The sequence below is a fragment of the Buteo buteo genome, chromosome Z (genome assembly GCF_964188355.1).
Source record: "Buteo buteo chromosome Z, bButBut1.hap1.1, whole genome shotgun sequence".
NCBI classification, from domain to species: domain Eukaryota; kingdom Metazoa; phylum Chordata; class Aves; order Accipitriformes; family Accipitridae; genus Buteo; species Buteo buteo.
The window spans coordinates 72,341,567-72,364,967 of NC_134204.1; positions in this window are offsets into that span (position 1 = coordinate 72,341,567).

Sequence of the window (23,401 nt, forward strand, 5' to 3'; positions counted from 1 at the left end):
GCATTACATTTGATAACTGTTACTGTGTGCTGTTAGCTGTTGGTCAGATATACTGAGAGTCTTTCTAAACCCCTATATATACCTGTCCTGCATGTGAAGTAAAGCCAGAAACATCACTGACACAAGCAGCGGGGAGATGAGTCAATACATAGCAAATGAATAATGTGCAGGCTCTGCTGCTGTCAGACTGGACATTGCGCATACCCTCAGCCTTCTGATACACTCAGACTGAAAAATCCATGTTCTCAGCCCAAGTGCCAGCTTTTTAAAAAGACAATAGAAGTGTCTGAGAGTTTTGATAGGCTTGGTGAGCCTTTCAAGAGAGGCACTTTGCCTTTCATGTGGTTCTCATTCAGGATCTCATTACTTCCATCAGCCTGTTAAATGCTGTATTAACTTTTCCAGATATGCTGAAGCCCTACCAGGATTTTTCTGGATTTTCTTATAACGCTTACTTGATAGAAGTTCTTTTGTTTCAGTCTGCAAACAGCCCTTTCCATTTAGTATGATATTGTTACTAAGAGACATTCTTAAACTGAAAGGTGTCTTACCTTCCGAAAAAATTAAGAAAAATTCTCCACAATGACTAATTATAAACACATATCTTTTTTTTTTTTCCCCTTCTCCTTGTATATAGACCACATCTAAAGAAAGATCTTGCAAAAGGGCCCATAATATCATGAAACAACCTGGCATAGCAACAAAGATTTCCCTCTCTCCTTCTCCCCTTACTGACTCTCCTCCATCTCTTCTCCTGTCACTTTTTTCTCTCCCTGTCCTCTTGTCCCTTTCTCTTCTCCTCTTCCTCTTTTCCCTTACCTTTGCCATCACAGTTTCCTTATTGTGGAGATAGTACTTAGGAAAGGAAGCCCCAAGGAGACTTTTGACTACCTGATAACAAGTGGAAGGATATGCCTGTCTTGCAGGGAAGGCTTTGGCACTTGCTGTCAGTTCAGGGAATACTGGAGGCTCTACTGCCATATCGAAGACTCCTGTGCTGGGATCATGAGTCCTGCAGCTGCTGCCCTCACTCCTGGCTTCTTTCACAAGCAGCACGAGTATGCTGAGGTGACACAGACTTTTATCCCAGAAGTGACAGAGTCTTTGCCAAAAAGAGTAAACCTGAGGTGTCTTCGTAAATGCTGGCAGAACAAGGAAGGTTGTAGGACAAGTGGAAAGCCAGTTATAGAATGGCAATGTTCCTGATTTTGCTGTACATCACATCTCTGCCCCTTTCTCTGTAAGAATCCTAAAGGTGTAACGTGCGCAGAGCAGTAAGTAATTTTTCATCCAGGAAAGGTGAAAAACCTGGATGCATCTGCTGAGGATGGTGTCCACCTGTTTTTAATGCAGCATAGCTTGGGAATGAGGTAGATGATCTGCAATGACTGTTCATTAAGGCACAGTTAAGAGTTAAAAATTTTAAAGGACATTAATTCTTTGGTTAAAGCACATTCACACATCTGTTCGTGATGTCTTGAGTTTATTTCAGTTTTCCACTGTTCAGTAGAAACAGTACAGGCAACTGCTATGTAAGTCAACATAAGAGTGCTGGGAATCCTCAGCTCGTTTATCTCCCCTAATTGCACTGATTTAATAATAATTAATAACCTTCAACATTTTGATCACAGTTTTCATTCACAGAATTCAAAACTGAGTTGCAAACACTAATTAAGATTCAGGGTACCCGTCAAACAGAACCTTAGAGTGATCAAAATCTTAATTCTGTAGTTGTATAAACACTATGTGTGAAGCTAAAGGATAAGGAAAAAAGCTTGTGTCACTTCCCATTTCTCATTTTGTGGTCAAATGTTGAAATCCAGCCATGAGGAGGCATTCTGTTATTTATTATTAGAAGAAAAGTATGACACTTGTATAATAGTTGACTTATTAATGTGATAGTTTACTCCCCAGGACCACAGACTTGTGGCTGCCATATATGAACTGGAAACAAGTCCTTTTTACAAAATCATATGTTAATATGTTAAGCAACTGCCTTCTCTGTTTGTACATATCTTACACTACCTGTGCAAGCACTGCTTCTAATTCAAAAGAAAGCAGATGTCAATAAGGATCTCGAGCATGAAACATGGAGAGACATTCCTGAAGGACATCAAAAAGCAAACCTTAGGATGAAAGAGGAGCAAAAAACCCAGGACAGAGCCATTCAGCAAGGGTAACTGGAACTTATGACATAATAAGAAAGCTATTGAGGGGAAAGATTTGGGAGCAAATGGCAATGACAGAGGTGGTTGGGACGAGAAGAGAGGATATAAAATGAAAGTATGAGGTTTTATCTGTAAATGTTCAGGGAAATGGTTCCTGTTATAAAGTCTAAATTGTATTGTGAAACATCTTGAGAAAAGAAAATTGGGTTTTGACTCTTCATTGTCAGATTATGAGGTTCTTTATGTATGTGATACACACATGCTATTTTCTTTCTTATTAATACGCACCATTATTTGTATTAAAAGTTTTCTAGCTGCTAGTGCCTCATCTGTTAGTAGTGACAATGATATTTATTATTTTAAATAACTGGTGTGTTAAACACATTCAGAACTTCTTATCTTTAAATTTGTCAATTGCTTTATATTTTTTTCTTAATGTACCTTACCTACTTTCTGTCCTTCACTTTCTCCATGTATGAGTAATGGTTTGATTTCTTCTGGAAACATTTTTAAGAAAAATTTCATTGTCTAAGTTTTTGACCAGGGACTGACTTTCTTTGATCTAATCTCGAGGTGTCAAGAGAGCAAGTCACAGAAGCATAAGATGCTGTCCCATAGATAAGGAAAGTGCTCATCCATCACTTCAGGTATTCGAGGTGCTTTTACTGTCTCTCATAATTTTCTTTCTTTTATGACTAATGCCTTGTCAAAATGTCTTCTCTTCCAAATTAAACTCATTTTGACTAACACAAGTGAAATAAAAGCCTCTTCTGTGGCTACTTTTCAGATATTTGTGTAATATTAAAAATTGCTAATCTTTTTTTCCCCTTTCTTTTAAAAGACATGAATGGCAAAAACTTTCTTTCTAGAGGTATTTACAAAAGACATGCTTTAATGAGACAAACTTTATGACAGCAGCCCTTTCAAAGGTAACAATGGCATGAAAAGCACAAGATAATGCTTTAGCATGAAAGCTGGGGACATAAGTATGTGGAACAAGGAAGAAATTGTGTTAACAGTCGTTGAGATTCATTTTGTATAGTACGGAGAGGAATATGTTATTATGATATCTTATAATAGTTGTGAAGCATGAGTTTTAGGGGCATGCTTTGTGTGTTGTTGATGGTTTTAGCACCACTTTTAAAGAATCTTCACTAATTGTTCAACATTTGCTTAAAGTATAGTCCTGTTGATGGCATCCTATGTAGTCACAGAATAGGCTGTAGCTGGAAGCCAGATTGCTTTGTGCAGATGCTTCGGGACCATCCCTGTAGCATAATCAGCCTTGAATCATGTAGTCTCCATGTCTCACCATCTATCATCTCCTTTGCTGAGATCTCCAAATACCATTGTTGAAAACAAAGAAGAGAGGATAAAGGCTAGATGAATGTCTTTGTACCATGTCTTTGTTCAGGTAATAATCATTTACATTGTATATACTGCATTATATACAATGTATTATGTATACAGGATATTCATACTGGTAGCTGGAAATTGCCAAGTACACAGGGATAAGTGGTGGAAGTGGAAACGAACCAAATACTTAAGTTTCCTAGGAAGAAACTTAGATTCATCAGGACATTTTGACTCATTTCAAGAAAAAGCTGACAAAAGCAGTCTGAATTTGTGAAAGAAGTATTTTACTAATCCACGTGTTTGGATGTGAAGGTTTTGAAATGGCATACATATTGGTTTAAATATGCAGACGACCAACAAAACTTTTTTGGTTCTCATAAATACACCTGGCGTGCAAGGAGCCAGTACTAGTGAGTCTTTTCGATATATCTGCAAGGAAACACGAATAGGAGAGGGAATCTGTAATAGAACAAGCTGTTCTGAATGTCATTATGCTCTTGATGTTTACAGCCATGTGAAAATGAATCTAACATGGTTTATTACAGAACAGTGATGGAGCAGCATTTGAGTGAGCAAGATAATCTTTTGCTTGCTATTATGCTGTTATAGCTGAGAAGTATTAAAAAATGAATGTAAAATGGAAGTCACCTTTCCTAAAAATTGTAGTATAAAGAAGTGTAACTTATGTATTCTGCAATTATGAGGAAAAAAATCATTAATGACATATTTTCTTTCATCTGCCTGCTCAAGCAAATGACACTGTAATAACAATAGTATTTTTCTAATGTATTGTTATCATCACAGAACTGAAAACTCAGAAAAGTTTTGATTTGACTTGGTCTAAGGTGTGCAAATCTTCTAAGTGCTAGATCCATAAAAAATCTTTTGTGTGGGCAAGTGGTTTTTAATTTTCTTTTGGACTTTGTTTTTTCCTTTCTATATTTAAACAATGGAAGTTCTGGTTCTGTGCTAACACTAGAATCAAATGGGTCTTGAGTCTCATGACTATTGCATTATGAACTTGTTTAAGGCAGATTTCAGGATATGCGAACTGTAGCCCTTGCTCCCTATAACACCTAGTATAAGCCCCACTGTGGATTTAGGTGCTTGTGTACCAAGGATTGAAGGTCCAGCTTTACTATAGTACAAACAGTGGATGGAACAGATACAGGAAAAGTATTATTGGATGTAAAAAACCCTAAAAATCACATTTACAAAAGACACTGTGCAAACAACGATATGGTCAGAATATGGTGTCGTATGTGTGGGTCTGATTCTGTTATGTCATGCAATATTGGCTTTGCAGCTAAGTGGTCATGATTACTTCTGATTTATACTTTGTTAAACAACAAATAGATGCAAAACAAACACTCTAAATGCAATAGTAATTTTCTGTATACAGATACATAAAAAAAAAAAACAAATCAGAAAATAGTTTTTCTACATGACAGTCCTGAAACTGTAGAGAAAATTAAAATGATAAATTCATTTCTTTATAAGAAATTAACATTTTACTAATTCTTTATGTGTTGTTTGGATGCTTCAGGATAGTATCAACAAGAATAAAACCAGCTGTGGATAAGGAATGATGGATTTTATATATATACATACATGTATATATATGATCTAAAGTATTAATTGCTTCAAGCACTGTCATTAGGACCCTTCAGTTGTTCAACTGGTAAGGGAGAAGTGGCCAAGAAAATAACTCTCTCTCAAACACTCTTTCGTCTAGTGTTTGTTGGTTTATCTGTTTCATTACAAACCTATCTAATTTGTAGGTTTTCAAATGGATTTTTGCAGTTGCAGCTCATGAATCTGTTTGCAACAGTTCAGAAACTTTTCTGAGATGCTTTTGCCCTTGGCTGCCTTCTGCCTCTTTGTCAGTGTTTACCTCATTGTTCTGATACATCTGTTTGAGGGACCAAGCTGTGCTCTTTGGGTATATGAAATTGTCAACTTCAAGTGTAGATCTTCCTGGCAATAAAACAAATACTGTGGAGCTTGTGGGCTGAACAACATTACAGTTTTCAAAGTAAGATATAAAAATGAGGACTCCATTTTTATCCCCCCCCCCACCCCCCCCAATGACAAATGGCAAGAAAATAGCAGAGAAGAAAGAGCTGGACCATGAGTCATATAAATTTAATTAAATGTATTGGGCTTCAGGTCAGCTTTGATTAAGAGGATCTTCTGTGCTAAAATGCATGAATCCTTTTAGTCTGCACTAAAGAACAAAATCCTCTACCAGAAAACAAGCCAATTGTATTCCAGCTCTTTACTGAAGAATATAAAGACCCATAGTTTTGAGCATATTGACTTCCTCATGCTCTATACCAGGCACTTTTACACTTGGACATAATGGTGAGGAAAGACTGATCATAAAAAATAAAGAAAAATGACATTCAAAATAAGTTGCAGCTAGTTCTGGATGTAGTTTACATTCTCAGGTCCTTAAGCGCCCAAGCTTATTTGAAAGTTTAGGTTTCAACTGTAAAGGGTGAATACAGTGACAAAATATGTGAGTTTCTAGGTGTCTGTCAATACAGAAAACTTCGTACCCTATCAAGCTTAATTTTCTCTTCTGCTTTAGCAATATTTGATGGATCCATGAAAATAGAATTAGTAAAAAACCATTTTTTTCTTTTGAAAGAAGTGTTTTCATAGAAGTTTACTCAAATGCATCTTTTTGTTAGTAGTATTATTCCTGTGGTTCCCAATGCATTTTACATTATAAAGACAAGGATTTTCTTCTGGAAAGTTTTAAACCTGGAATTAAATAAGGTAACACATAGTTTTACATTTGTGTTCAGACCCAAAGTCATAAAACACAGAGGCATAGAAGCCTTTACTATATAGCACAAAATGAAAGACAATAAGCAAGTCTTTTGCGCTAGTAGTCTTAGAAATTCTCTCTCACTGCATCTGACTCTTCACTGTCTAAATTTTTGTCTGGTTACTTCCTCTATAAGTTGTTAAATTATAAACACATTATCTGTGAAAGCATTATTGAAAGCTACTTCAACTTATTATACTATGGAAAAAAAATATTTTTTGAACCTCTTTTTATTTCTTTCTTTAGCTGTTACAGTGGACACATGCCTTTGTGTGAACATTCATGGCTGAGTCTTCCCAGTAGATAATAGTTGTCACTCCCCAAACTCCAGTTTACCTACCTCTAAATAGTGTATGAAAGGAGCTGAAAAATGCAAATGGCTCTAAAGATTCTACACAACATAAGAATGAATGACTGTCAAAGACATCTCATATATATTCACGGTTAGCTGTGGTCTGTCACTCAACATGCATGAGGAAATGCAAGAATTGTTATAGTAGGCCTTTTTATTTGTATGTCCTTTCTTCAATATTAGTCTGTAGCAGATACTGCAGAGGAAAGTATGACAATTCAGTGAACTTTTGGTTTTAAAATTTGGTTTTAAATTTGAAAAGCTGAGTGAAATTGCAGATTGCAATTTTTTTTCTGAGATCTCAGCAATTTTTTTGTTGTTTTCAATATAAGCACTTCCATATCTTAGACTGATAACCTTGTCTGTGTATTGGCAAAAGGTCAAAGTAGCTTGAAGAGACCACAGGTATCTTACTCAGTGTAAGGTTTCTCCAGTACTTCTCTGTGAAAATACTGCTATAGGATTTCTCATGCCTTTCTAATCAACAAGAATAGCCTTGGATCAGAACAATGTAAAGCAATTTCAGGTGTGCTATTCTTCCAAAATCTGCCACAACTTCCTGTCTAGCTTAAAGCTCTGCAAAGCTGATAAAGCTCTAATATTATTAATAGCAGGGATCTTTTCTACTGTAATTGTTAAGTACTTGTTGTTGCTTATCTCACCAATGCTAAGGTACTGGGAAAAAATAGAACCAGCTCTGTATGAGAGGATTCATAGAAGACTACGACAGCATCACACATACGAAAAAAGTTTTGCCATCAGAAAGTTTTAGGTCTAATTTCCAAGCTGGCAGCTTGTGTTCACCAAATTTGATCATATCAGGTGTCAGATAAGCACAGTGAAAAAGACCCATAACAGAACCACTAATTTTTTCTTGAAATTTTTTAAACCTCTACCCAGCGATCTCCATAGAACTAAGTGTTCTACAAACACTTCCATGTGAGCTTTTCTCTTGAATATATCTGTAGAGTTTTCACCATGACTGGACATTAGTTCTGTTCTGTAACATTTTAGCATTGCACTTCACCTGACTTGCCACACTGTATATGCACTACAATACTCTATGCATCACCATTTGGTGAAGCCACCAGTTAAAGAACGAGAGAACTAAGAAACTTCTTTGGTAATTATTCAAAAGCTTTCTAAACTTGTTGGGCTAGGAAGAGTGGAATGACAGAATAATCTCCAAGAATAAGAAGAAAATGAGCTAAGATATGTTATTTTGTCTTGGCTAACAAAGTATTATTCTTTTTTTGTGGCTGCTTTCATTTTCAGATTAAACAACTGCATAAAATGAATCAACACTGGAAACTTTCATTCTTGTATTTTAGCAGAAAAAATCAGTGAGTTTACAGGGTTTTCTCAATAAGCTTAGGCAAGTTATTCACAAATGTCTGAATTTCTTTTCGACTACATTAAAAAATTACCTTTTTTTCTTTTCCCAGGATTCATTCACATGATGAGTGAATTATCATAATCCTACAGTAGTCCAGAGTGGAGTGAGATGAATGTATAGAAAAAAATGGAATAGGCTTAGCTTTTAGAAAAAAACCTTGGAAGGAGAAAACATGTGGACAATATGCTCAGTCATAAGTCTTAGGTATGTTCACATGCACATTTATATTTTTACTAGATGGCACCTGTCAACAGGCTTCACTCTTCAAATAGGCATAGGAAACTCCAGTATCAGCCTCTCTATTACTTAATCTTTTCATATTTAAAAATTAATCTTACTATCCATGTCCTCCAAATAAAAGTTAGAATTTTAAACCTAATAGAAAATGGAGAGATGAAAGAAAATAATGTGAATAAATAAATGCTATCAGTCTAAATGAACTCCTAAACCTTTAGATAATAAAGGTGCATGAGGATAGTTAGTTTATGTCAGTTAAAACATCTTTGTGTATATCAGTGACATTATACCTATTAATCTTAGCTGAGCATCCTCTCCATAAATTACTTTCAGAAGACTTACATTCCTCTGACTATTAAGGGAGGGAGCTTTTGCCTGTTTTTTTAACATACATTTTAAAAGTTGCATTCTGTACAGGCTATATGCTTCTCATCCTACAATCTACATGCAAGCATAACTATTTATTAGGTATATGTCAAAAGAAATACTAGATTAGAAACTGGGTACCAAACAACCTTTGCCTCTTCACATATCCCTGCAAATGAAAACCCATCACTTCTCCACAGTTGAGGTATTACAGATTGAGGCATTGGCAATGAAAACTTTCTGTTTTCTCAAACCTGATTTGTCCTCAGCATTTGCCTGAAGTGGTCCTTAGCCCTCTGACTGAGGCTTTTGAATGATTAGTGGAGGAAGCTGATGCAGCTGATTTTAACTGAGCCTTTGAAGCAAAAGAAAAAAATAATGGAAATCAAACCTAACTGCTGGCTTATATGGCAGCTAGATGTTTGCTTACTGACACACGTATAACTTCTTAAACAAGTTGGGTTGACCGTCTATTATCGTATTGCATGACTGAAAATAAACTGAATAGTGAAGTGAATAACCCAGCTCCAGGAATACTTCATTTTACCTCCTTACCCTCTCATTTTCCATGCAAAGGGTGTGCAACACTAAAGAAGAAATTTAGTTAACAAATGCAGTTGGTATCTCTCCTTGCTTAGAAAATCCCTTTAGGCAAAATGCTGGTCCTTTTGTACTTAGCAGGGATTTTACAATTGACTTCAATGAGTCCCGGGTTTGCATGTAATTTACCCAAACAGAACTTTATTATATAAATTTCCCTGGAGGCACCATTGACATTTTCAAACCTCTGTGTGTTAATTTAATTTATATATAACTACAGCAATTGTTTACAGAAGAAAAAAAAAATACTAATGTACATTGTCCTTGTAAATACAGTCTTCTGCTAAACTAAAATTTCAATTAGGTTACTAATGCAGTGTACTGGTGTATTGCACTTGACAATAGTGGGACCTTCCATGCTCCCAAAACAGTGACTGTTTAAACAGTGAACTGCTCGACTTTGAAACAAACTTGATGGATTGGTGTTAATTTGCTTCCCATACAATAGCTTTTGTGAAATACATAGTTACAAGCTGCTGACAATATATTTGGTTGATGACCTTCTTACTCTTCCTTAGGTTTTCAAAACTTCCTTTTTTTCTTTCTTTCCTTTTCTTTTTTTTTTTTTCAAATTAAACAAGAATTAAAGAAGTTTTTTTCTTGATATTTGACTCCATGCTGAGATTTGTGAGCTTTTACCATGTGCAGGCCCATCAGCCTCAAACATATGTCAGTGAAGTTAGTCAGTGTAAGTTACTAACTTTAAGTTAAGCACTTGAATAAGGTTTGCAACACATACCTTACTAGAAGCAGCACAGTACAAGCAACGCTTCTCATTTTGGGAATATTACCTATTGTACCCAAGCTGATGTTGCAATGGTCAGTAAAGTAATCTTCCTGTGGTGTTAAAGATGATAATTTTTAAAAAATGTGTTTTTCAATCCCATTACAATTTTTGTTCTCCTGTAGGATCTCTCATTAGAACTTACACTGTTTCTCCATCTCTGGCTTTCAGCTACATATGTAAAGAATGTATATTCTTGCATTTTTTTGATGAAACCTGAGCAAATTCTTTTGGTAATGTTATATTCAGAAAACTTTCCACAGGAGGTTAGGAAAGCAGACAAACTACAAAATATTTAATTTGAAAATCTGTCATCTGCAGCTTTCTCTACACCAGTTGCCCAGAAACCAGAGTCCAATGCTTTTTAATTGTGAATGGCCAATTTTCTCTAGAATCTCATCTTAGAGTTACAGAACATCACCAAAGTATCGACATCTACCTAAGTAGGCAGATATCTTGAAACAGTGATCCTTCTTTAGCTCAATAAAATATTAGTTCAGGTCTTCAGTCACAGTCTGACTATTTTCCTACTGACTCCTAGTACACAGGGACTGGAAACCATATGGAAGAGGTCCCAAAGATATAGAGCATGTTATTTCATTTGGGTGCTACCAGTGATGTTCATTGTTTTCTTACAATCACCACCAACATACTTGCCAAAATCCCCATTTATCTCAAATCTCTTATTTTGAAAATTTTAATTTTGTAGGAGAATGAATACGAAAAAGATTCTCCTGCTGTGTTTGATTGTCAATCAGTTTCATTTTCTGCAATGGCAATTTAAAATGTGTTAACAGCCTATGTATTTGAGGAATTACTTTACTGACAATTGGTAACAGGATGACATTAACTAGTACCTGGTTGAAGGGTAGCATTTTATTTTATAATGATGTATTACATAAAAAAAATTACTGGAGTGATAGCTCTATTGGTACATTATACAATTACTATAGCTTACCATGGCACCAGAGTGTTCTGAGGATGCATTGCAGACGTATACTGTCAGAGCACTGGAGTCTTCTGTATTTTCACTAATCCAAATCAAATCTGTGCCTATGCTGAGAATACAACTATAGTCAATCTTACAGTACAAAGTTTAAGATCTTGTTCATTTTTAAGGATTTATACGTGAGGTTGAAAAGTAAAATATTTTAGACGAAATTAGAAATGTTCTGTGCAAAGAGTGTATTTAACCCCATAAAGGAAAAAACTTTTCCCCACTTTTCTGTCTGAAGGCCCTACTTCATTATAGCCTTATGAAAGAAAGGGAGAAACAAAGCAATGACTCAGTAGACAGCACTTTTAACAGACCTATTTTTTTGTGCTGTGAATCTAAGCATGCCTAGAAAGTATACTAATGTATGAATTAGATTCGTTACAAACTTTCTGACACTGCAAGCCTGCTCTGGAAATCTTACCAGAATAAGTTTCTGAGATTCCAGTATGTTTTTGTATTCTCAATTTTCTACTCCTAGTTCAAAATTCCAGCTAAGCAAAAAACTCAGGAAAGTGACAAGGGGAGTGTAAACAGTTCAGATGAAATCAGGATGTGCTGTTTGTTGGGACAATGGGGTAGAACACCTTTATTTTCTCTAAACCAGCAAACCCATCTCCAAGTTTTCAGAAAATACTGTTAAGGTCAAAATCTTGTAGGGGAAGGACAAAGTTGGAATCAATCCTGTCCAAGAGGGGCTCAAACAGTATCATCAGGGAAAATATTCAGAAAGATTGCTCCAGAGGTGAAATAAGGTAAAGATTTCTTCCTTCTCAGCTAGACTAAATGGTCTGTGGGAATTGCACAGAGAAGGCTGAAAAAGCAACACAAAGCCTAAGATCAATGAATGCCTCATTTTATTATCTGGATAATTATCTGAAACATGTTTAATTTCCTGATAATCTTTTTTTCAACTGCCCCACATTCCCAGTGGCTTCCACCTTACTAATTACTTCGCCCTCAGTTTCCAGAACCCCAGTGTCCCTTTCCAGCCTGAAGCATGCTATCTGAAATGGGATTGTAATGCATTCATTTAAAGTGCTTGTTACTGCAATGCTTATCAAACATGTCAACAATGGTGTTAGAAGTTGAAACAAACAGATTAACAGCTTATAGGACACTGTTGAATAAAATACTGTCCACAGATGACTTAATAAACTGCAAAACAGAACAAGTAGCAACCACACACTGCCAATAATGATCCTGGAGGTGAAAGCTCCATTTGGAAAAAGTTCATTTATTTGGTCTCTGTGTAGCTCATTTGTCCAGAAGGGGGAGAATATTTGCAAGCACAGCAGAAAAAAACATAATGAAGCTGTGGGGTTTTTGGTGCAAAAATTTAAAACTCTAGTTTAGAGGTTGAGCATATGAAGTACAAGTTCACCCAAAAGCTCAGAAGAATCTATTTTATACCAAAAGTTCTTAAATATGTGTAAAGCTTTAAAGGCCCCTGGAGTTTAAAACTTATTAGCCATGACACAGTAACACAGCTTGTTTGATTGCTTTGACATCCTCCACTCCCCCCGAAATGATATCAAATTATGAATTATTAATGTTAAGGTTAGTTTACATTTAGTATTAAATTATTGAATATACATGGTGAATAAAAAGTTCCTTAGTCATTAGTTTTAAATTCAGAAAAAAAACCACCAAACAGTAGACAAATAAGGAGAGGTGTTTCTGAGAATTCACACCACTGTAAATGAGTGTAGAATAAGTAGAGATGGGGATTTAAAGCTAAAGGTAAGGAGATGACCACCGGGATGCCTTCCTTCTTGAGATGAATCAACAATAACTTTCTGTCTCTGGAGGCCTGAATTGAAAGCGCATAACAAGTTAATAATGGTGGTCTCTGAATTCCCCATTTAGCTAGCATTTGCACCATCAAACAACCAAAAAAAAAATTGGCAGAATTACTTGATGTGACTGACAGGAAGCAGAGGGTTAGCAATAGCATGGGACCAGAATAGGAGGAGTATGACAGGCCAAAACTGAGGAATATTGGCAGGGCCACGTGGGGAGATACACAGTGCAGCTGCCTGCGGCGTGCTGAGCTCCAATTAGTGCCATTAGTTTCTCACTTGCAGGAGTCAGACGCCCAGTACACAGATGTATACTATAAAACCCACACCACACCAACAGCAAAGTTCTTGCACGGGGATGGGAGAGGGGCTGTGGTGGCTTGTGCTGGGGATGGCCCGTGGCTGGCAGAGACGATAGCCAGGGAGTCCGGCTGCTCTCCTGTGTTGGAACGGCTGCTGTGTTGGGTGACTACGCCTGTTCACTCTAGGTGAGACTGCTGTGACAGCACCCTGAAGTCAGAAAGACAGGGACTTTCTGATGATGGTACCTGTGTGAAGGTGGCCCTGGGTGGCTTTGCCTGACCCCTACAGCCTTAGTCACTGGATGGCAGTACAAATTTTCAGTGTAATGCAAACAGAATATGTTAAGCTTCTTCTGCATTGGATTCTTCAGACCACAACTTATGATATTAAAAAATTATAGCTATTTTTAAAGATCCTACAGTAATCTGCCACATCATAAAATTTCCTCACAGCAGCTCTCTACTGGAAACCATTTTGGCTTTTACATTGTAACATTAGATATGACATTGAAAGTGAAGAAAACCTTTTGTTGCCTTTTCACTCTAAGAAAGACATCTCACTTGGTCCAAGGGTGAGCTAGCATCTGCTTAAACAATTTCTTGCCTTCAACCAAAAGGCGGGTGTGTGAATGTGTCTATTGCTATGGCAAACTCCATATCATGCAATAGTACTTAAGATGTAATTATCTTTGGACATTTGAGAAGGAATTGCTAAATAACCATTTGTTTGTTAAAAGGCAGAATCTTTAATGGTTAAACATCTGAGGGGTCAGCTGATAAAGAGCAGATTTTGTTCAAATATAATTACAGAAACAGACTGAAATATGTTTACAGAATGAAACACACTTTCTTGTGAAAAGACAGAAGTGTGCATATTCATAACAAAAGATTTCTAAATATAAACAATTTAAGGATCAAGACAAGAAGCAAGGAGATGCATATTATAATATGAAAATATGTATAGTGTGGCATCTCCAAAGAGATATATGGAGAACTTCTCAGGCCTGGGACTTTATCATAATAATTGGTTCAACAAAGTTGTTATCTCTGCAGAGAAGCTAACGATTATAACTGTTGTAATGCTTTTAACTGTCTTGAATATTCCCTTTCTTAACGAATCAGAACTAGGTTCAGTTTAATAAATTGATGATAGTGGGGAGAAAAAGAGACTGAATTGCAGGGTGAAGGAGAAAACTATATTGTTAATATTATTGCATGTATATTGTTAATATTATTGCAGACATTAACATTGGACTAACATAAAACAAACACCCAAACCAACTACTTTGGAACAAGATGAATTGTGTCAAATGAATGCGCTGCAAGTGAGTACCCAAAGTCACATAACGTAGTTGATCTAAAGATTGAAAACAATTCAGTTGCCCAATAGCTGTCCAGTATGTCAAATAACTAATAGGTTGGTTGGTTTTGGGGTTTTTTAATCCTCTTTTTTTTCCACAGGAGACTGGGTCATACTGGGAAGTGAAGGTCTCAATAACAGAACTTTCTTTTCATATCTATGGGATATGTCTCTTTAAGCTGCTTGGTACTCTCCTGGAGGCACCAGCTTTGGACTCATCAGGAATTCCACTGTGGATGTTTCTTCTCTGACACATCGTCCTTCTCTCATAGCTGTTTCACTCACTATTATCATCTTGCCATAATATTTGAGATGGAAATAATATGGGTGGAAAAATCAGACTGTAAAGGCTTCTTAATTAGCTTACCTCAGAAATACATAAAAAAATAATTTCAAGGTAACACTAGTCAGTAACTGCAATTTTGCATATATTTTCAAGGTGTAATGACCACAAGAAAAGTCTTTCAACAAGGCATTTACAAGCAATTAATTATACAGGAAATACCAAAAAATACTGTCATAGCAATTGTGCTAAGTTAATTAACAAAAGGCAAAATGGGAATAATTTTAATGCTCATCTTTCTAGTAAGACCAAGTGCATTTGCTTAATATTTAAAACTAGTCATTAAACCAAGAGGAAAACCTGTATAAGACAGAAGACACAACCAGGATAGCTTTTATTTGACCAGGTCTGATGCAGATACAGTGAAGGCATAGTGACATGGATTTAACGCTTACTAACTGCCCATATTCCTTGTCAGGCTTGTGTTACTGTACTGAACACTATTCTTCTGTGGTTTTGAAAGTAAAATTAGGCTTGTCGCCGGTGGTATACACATGCTACAAACTGTTTTGTTCCCAAAATCAAGTTTTTTGAGACTCCTCACCTGCAACTTGGATAAACACTGCTGATTGTTGCAATTAACAGTTTGCATCTCAGAATGAGTAGTTCAGCATAAGCATGAATTTGAATCCTATTTTCTTACTCTGATAAGAGTATTTTCTTACACAGTTGGTCAGACTACGCTTACTGGCTGAGGAAACTGAATTTACATTGTGCAAGTGGAGCTGTGCTGCAAGGATCAGCCTACCTCAAAGAAACGCCCTGGTAAAATAATTTGTGGATTTCATGAACATCTACTCTTTTTGTAGCTATGATATACACAAGTATATCAGGGTGAATTAAACAGCCCCTTCTTTAAGTAATCAGTTTCATCATAAAGTGTAGAAATTAAATAAGAAAATGAATTAGTCATCTAGCAGTGCTCTACCAAAAGCAGATGACAACTTCCTCTACAAAAGTAATTAATAAGAGATGATGCCATTTAAAACTAACAAAGGCTAAAGAATCTGTTTAAGGATTACACCACAAAGGACCTATGATGTCAGAATAGCTCTGCATACAAAACAAGAGCAAAATTATAAATCTGAGATTTCAATTCCCACTAAATGTTGATAAACCTAAGAGGAAATCCAAGTTTAATTTGAAGATAAGATACCTTTGAATGTATTATGGAATATCTTGTCACAAATTCAAAAGTAGAAGACCTTCAAGTTGAGGAAAAATCATAAGCTTATATACATAGAAGCATAGCACCTATTCATAAATTAAAACTAGCCAAGCTATCTCATGAAGGTGCTGAGAAAATGAAAGGTTGACAGCCACAGATACTTTAAATTTGGTAAGCCATGATAGAAATATGCTTTTCTCTTTCCAGAAGAAAAGAATATAAAATGTTAGCAATGAACAAGCAGCAGCATGCTCTGATCCCATCACTCAACTTACAGTACAGCTCTTTCGTGTTCACACCTGCCAGCAAGCCACTAACCACAGAAATCAGACCGAACAAAAAGAAGCAGAGAACATCAAGAAAAAGCAGCCTTCCACTTCAGCACCACAGAGAGATTAATTTTGCCATACTGCTCATAGCAAATGAGATTAATGTTTTCATTATCATCGCTTTAGTTTGATACTGAATTGTTTACAGTATACTGATGGTTTATCCTGTTAGTAAACTGACTTGGACTTAGTTGTGTGGACAGGGAGGCTTATGATAAACTTGACAAATAAAGAGAAATTATAAGAGTGATTGGAATTCAGCATTCTTAATCATAATTTATGTTCCAAGACTTTTCCTTGAATTATTACTTCTGAGAAAGTAGGATGGATCATGTCCCTCAACCTTAAAGACTTAAAAATTGTACTGCTAAGTGGGAGCCTCTATTAGTTTTGGGAATAAGGTTCTTGAATTTTTTCCAAAGCAAGTCTGCATCGAAAAAAGTGTAAGCTCTGCTGAAAGCTTCCACACAGGAAGACATAAGAAAGACTATAACTAAGCAATTTTTATGTGCCCATGTCCTTTTTTCTTTATCTTTTCTCCTTTAATAAGCATATAGTAATGATTAATGACGACTTGTGTTTATTTCTGTATGTTTTTTCTTTTAATCACATTGTGTACTAAAGCATGATAGAGATCTCATTTTAGCTTGTGCTTAAATAGCACAAGTCATTCCATGGATCAGTAAAATTTGGCTCCCAATTTTTGCCTTCCTTTACATTATGAATTATGTTTGGTCTTTTAAAATGAAAGCACTTGCTTGTCAGACTGTCAAGATGTGTATATCACGCTGATGTTACATTTACTTTGTTTTAGTAATAGAGTGGACTGATGTAAGTCAATGGAAAAAAGGTAGTCAGCTGACTTGCTCCTACAACACTACTTTCACTGTAACAACAATAAAAACTAACAGTTAATTACAACTGATAGTTCTAGTAACTGCAGTTAATCTTCTGACCTATGATCTTTTACAAGCTACCACTACAAAACACATTTCATGCTTTTGCACTGGATGCGATAGGCTGGATTCTTCAGACCATTACACCTGAGTAAGAATAGTATGATGATAAATTATCAGGCTCAATACTAGTTTAGCTGAATTGAAGAAGAAGATGAAAATAACGTTGGTGGCTTCATGTACTTCGGCAGGCACAATGTCTTCTAATACCAGCAGTATGCATTTAACTCAATGCCTGGTATTGACTTAAAAAGGTATTTGTGAATTATTCCCTCCGTTAAGCTTTTATTTTAGGCATCCATGCAAAATTGAAAAGTGATGTCACTCATTCTCTCAGTGCTTTTGTAGGCTATGTACAGTTTATTGGTTGCTTAAATGGCATAAAGTGAAAGAAACGCTACATAATTTGCTCTACTGTTAAACTTACTAAGCAGGAATGTTTGTGTATGTTATTGCAATCACATCCAAGGAAGCAGTACTCCCTTCCCTGAAGGACACAGAGATAAAGGAGAACTAATATGCAGCCAATTAAACATACCGGATAATAATAAATTTGCTTTTAAGTATCTATAAGTAGCTTTGGTTTCTCTGGTGCACTACTCCTTGTCAGATGCAGTATTGATTGTTCTGCACTGAAGCTATTTTTTCTTCATTAGCTTTCCAAACTTTTCCTTGCCTCAATTTTCTTCAGATACAAAAGCTGAGCAAGATTATGTGAGACTTGTTGCTTAGCAACACTCCTATTCCTAAAATGATAATGGCTGAGCAGTCCATGCCATCTTCTTGTGAAGTCAGTCAGATATTCCTCTCTTCTCTCTTTGCTCCACAGTGTTTCAGGACCCCTCTCTGTCTCCCTCCCTTCTCCCCTCCCCCATTAAAAAAAAGTAAAATGATAATTAGTCACAATTTCACAATATATATTATGCTGCCACATGCAACTTACATGCTATTTAAATTTAAGGCATGTGTATTTATATTTTATCTCCCTGCAGAGAGGGAAAAAGTACCTAGAAGTGTTGAACACCAGCAAAATGAATGGAGGGATGGAAGAAGGGAAGAGAGAAGCAGAAAGTTTTGGGGAGGTGAAATCCCATCCTTTATTACTCTCAGAAATATTCTTACCCTTCAAAGAGGATTTTTGGCACTTCTAGGAATAATGGATGCCTCACACCTTCAGTCCTATAGAATTAAAGAGTGCAGAGGCTTACAGAAAAATGAACTTTCTGTTTGAGAACTGTTAAAATTCTGTTTTTTTTACAAAGAGCTAGTGGTTCATTCTTGATCAATTCATCTCTCTTTAAAACACAAAGAGCAGTCCATTTAAATTCCTGCTATAATTGTCCATAAACAAAAATGCTTATTTTTTAAACAAATTAACATGCTACTTAGAGGAAGAGTGCACATCCTGTACAGAACAGATGACATGTCCTATGGGGCAATCATTTGAACAAACACTCAGAGAGTACAAATGACAAGGAAAATAAGCAAACATGGGACAGGTAAAAAGCCTCAAAGATACTGAAAAGCGGTTGGCAAGAGAAAGCAAGTCACTTTCTACTGTAACTCAGAAGGAGGCCTGAAATGGTCAAAAGTGTATTCTGTCTATGAGCCCATGCTTGTATGAATGCAGGTGTTCACTGACTTCACCAATGGTGGGGACAGCATATACCTGCATTGCTAGGAATATATGATCAAGCAAGTCCTATAGGAAAAAACTGCCAAGTGTTTATCATTATTAGAGGGTAAATTGGTTTTAATCAATTGCTTTTAATGGTACAAAGGTAACTGAAGCACCCTGATTTCCAAAGAGACCTCTTCCACATACAGATGTCAAAGCAATCCTTGCCCCTTCTTCCCTGTGATGGGAGAGTCAATGTACCAGCACTTATGAACATCTCCCAGCTCCAGCTCATCAAGGACTGTTGACATGGGAGGACTATAGAGATGCTGTTTGTGACTGTAGAGAGAAAATTTGTGTGGCCAAAGTTCAATTAAAGTTCAAGCTGGCCAGCACTGTGAAGGACAACAAAAAGAGCCTTTTTAAATAAGATAACAGCAAAAGGAGGGTCAGAAATAACATTGGTCCATTACTCGACAAGGTTGGTCACCTCACAAATAAGAATGTAGACAAAGAGATATTTAATGCCTTCTTTGCCTCTGTCTTCAACAGTGATGATGGGCTCTGGGACCCCCAGAGCCCTGTGTTGGAGGACCATTACTTGGGGGATGATAAACTCCCAGCTGACCCTGAACTTGTTTGAGACTTGCTGCACCAGCTGGATGCACATAAGTCTATGGGGCCCGATGGGATTCATCCCAGGGTACTGAAAGAGCTGACTGTTGCCATCACGGGAATTCTCTCCATTATTTTTCAATGGTCTTGGGAGTCTGGAGAGGTCCCAGTTGACTGGAAGCTGGAAAATGTTGTCTCAGTTTTCAAGAAGGGTAAGATGGAAGACCTTGGTAATTACGGGCCTGTCAGTCCCACTTCAGTGCCTGGTAGAATTATGGAGAAGGTCGTTCTGGAAGTCATTGAAGAACTCTTGAGAGACAACACGGTCATTTGCCACAGCCAGCATGGGTTTAGGAGGGGAAAGTCCTCCTTAACTAACTTAATTTCGTTTTATGACAAGGTCACCCATCTAGCTAACCAAGGGAAGCCAGTAGATGTGGTGTTTTAGCAAAGCTTTTGATACTATTTCTCATAGTATCCTTCTGCATAAACTGTCCAGCACACAGCTAGACAAGTCTATAATATGTTAGATGAGCAATTGGCTGATGGGTTGGGCTCAAAGAGTTACTGTAAATGGGGTTACATCAGGCTGGTGGCCAGTCACCAGTGGGGTCCCCAGGGCTCAATTTTAAGGCCAGTGCTCTTTAACATTTTTATAAATGATCTGGATGCAGGAATCAAATGCACATTAAGTAAGTTTGCCAATGATACTAAATTAGGAGGAGCTGTCGACTCCCTTGAGGGTAGAGAGGTCTTACAGAGGGATCTGGGTAGACTAGAGAGCTGGGCAATCACCAACCATATGAAATTTAACAAGAGTAAGTGCCAGATTCTCCACCTGGGATGGGATAATACAAATTGGGGGATGAGAGGTTGGAGAGCAGCCCTGAAGAAAGAAGTCTGGGTGTTTGGGTTGATGGGAGATTGAATATGAGTCAACAGTGTCCTGGCAGCCAAAAGGGCCTAGCATGTCCTGTGGTGCATCAAGCACAGCATAGCTAGCCGGTCAAGGGAGGTGATTGTCCCACTCTGTACTGCACTGGTGCAGCCCCACCTTGAGTCCCGTATGCATTTCAGGGTGCCTCAATATAAGAAGGACATCAAACTATTGGAGTGTGCCCAGAGGAGAGCAACCAAAATGGTGAAAGGCCTTGAAGGCAAGACATACGAGGAGCAGCTGCCATCACTTGGTTCGTTCAGCTTGGAGAAGAGAAGGCTGAGGGGTGACCTCATTACAGTCTACAACTTCCTCAAGGGGGGCAGCAGAGGGGGAGGTGCTGATCTCCTCTCTCTGGTAACCAGTGATAGGACACGAGGAAGGGGAATGAAGCTGCATCAGGGGAAGTTCAGATTGGACATTAGGAAAAGGTTCTTACTGAGAGGGTAGTCAGACACTGGAACAGGCTTCCTGGGAAAGTGGTCACAGCATCAAGCCTGTCAGAATTCAGGGAGCATCTGGACAATGCTTTTAGTCATATGGTTTAGTTTTAGGTAGTTCTGCAAGGAGCAGGGAGTTGAACTTGATGACTCTTACGGGTACCTTCCAACTTGAGATATTCTCTGATTCTATGATTTGTCTGCCCTGAGGTCTGAGGGAGAGAGCTAGCACCGAGGGGTGAGCACTGAGCCCATGTTATGATAGGAATGACATCTGTGCTTCTCTACGGCTGGTAATCCACGTCCATGGGTGAGCAAGTTATTGTGAGGTCCTGGTCTGGGCAGTCTGCATCTTGCAGTAGTAAAGAAAAGACTGTGAGGATGTTATTAGGGGCAGCTTGGAGGACTGGACTGTACTGGATGTTCATCTTCCATACCTTTTCATCTTATGGCTGTTAGACTGAGACTTGGCTCTGTGTACCCAGGACCTTGGTGGTCCCTAAGCAATGCAGTTTGGTGTGCACCTAACAGACAGCACACACTGTTGTCGTGGTGTAACCCCAGCCAGCAACTAAGCACCATGCAGCTGCTCACTCACTCCCCCCCCATCCAGTGGGATGGGGGAGAAAATCAGGAAAAAAAAAGTAAAACTCGTGGCTTGAGATAAGAACGGTTTAATAGAACAGAAAAGAAGAAACTAATAATGATAATGATATCACTAATAAAATGACAACAGCAATAATGAAAGGATTAGAATGTACAAATGATGTGCAGGGCAATTGCTCACCACCTGCCAACCGACACCCAGCCAGTCCCCGAGCGGCGATTCCCCGCCCCCACTTCCCAGTTCCTATACTAGATGTGGCATCCCATGGTATGGAATACACCGTTGGCCAGTTTGGGTCAGGTGCCCTGACTGTGTCCTGTGCCAACTTCTTGTGCCCCCCCAGCTTTCTCGCTGGCTGGGCATGAGAAGCTGAAAAATCCTTGACTATGGTCTAAACACTACTGAGCAACAACTGAAAACATCAGTGTTATCAACATTCTTCACATACTGAACTCAAAAGGTAGCACTGTACCAGCTACTAGGAAGACAGTTAACTCTATCCCAGCTGAAACCAGGACAGTATCCACCCCTTATTCTATACCGTTGACATTATGCTCAGTTCCCATACCTTTAGTTACATCCTGATCAATCATCACCACCTTTCCATCCCTCTGAGACATATGAATAATGATAAATATATATATATAAGTATACGCACACAGAGATATCATTCCTTTAGTTCATGGGTTATGTTCATAAAATGTTTGTTGAGTTCATTTAGTTTCTGACTCTGGGCTCCATCTGTCATACCAGTCTATCTGGGCAGGAGGGATGGTGCAAAGTCCTCTCAGTCGGTAGAGCAGAATTGGGCTTCAGTGCGGTGTGATGAGCAGATGACATTGGACGCAGCAGGAGGATGGTGTGCACTGTTGGATTGTTGCATGCTGGAGTCAGTTCTAGTTCCATCACTACTGCGCTTTGCTCAGTTTTATCACAGTTCTTTCTTGCTTGATCCAAGTGATTCCTACTATAGTACTATGGGTATAGCATATAACAATTATAGTAATGATAACATACAGTAGCAGGGTTATATAGCAACTAATATCATACAGTTTAATTCTGGCTATTTTCACCTAAAATTAAATCCCCTTGAGGCACACATCAGACTTCTCCATCTTCTCGCATCACCCACCAAGTGCACCCAGGCCCTTGAGCAAAAGCAATCCCACGAATGGGTTTACCTTTGCCTGAGGCAGGAGTAACCCAGACTGTTTTCCCTAACATATTTTTCATGTGCACTACAGGGACTTTATCCCCTTCTACAGTATGTAAAAATTCTTATTGGGCAGGGCCACTCCGATTGGCAGATCCTCTGGTGTTGACTAACCAGGTGGCTTTTGCTAAATGTGTATCCCATTGTTTGAAAGTTCCGCCCCCCCCATTGCTCTCAATGTAGTCTTTAACAGTCCATTGTATCGCTCAATTTTCCCAGAGGCTGGTGCATGATAGGGGATATGATATACCCACTCAATGCCATGCTCTTTGGCCCAGGTGTCTATGAGGTTGTTTCGGAAATGAGTCCAGTTGTCTGACTCAATTCTTTCTGGGGTGCCATGTCGCCACAAGACCTGCTTCTCAAGGCCCAGGATAGTGTTCCGGGCAGTGGCATGGGGTACAGAATATGTTTCCAGCCATCCAGTGGTTGCTTCCACCATTGTAAGCACATAGCGCTTACCTTGGCGAGTTTGTGGGAGTGTGATATAGTCAATCTGCCAGGCTTCCCCAAATTTATATTTCAGCCATCGCCCTCCATACCACAGGGGCTTTAACTGCTTGGCTTGCTTAATTGCAGCACATGTTTCACATTCATGGATAACCTGTGCGATAATGTCCAT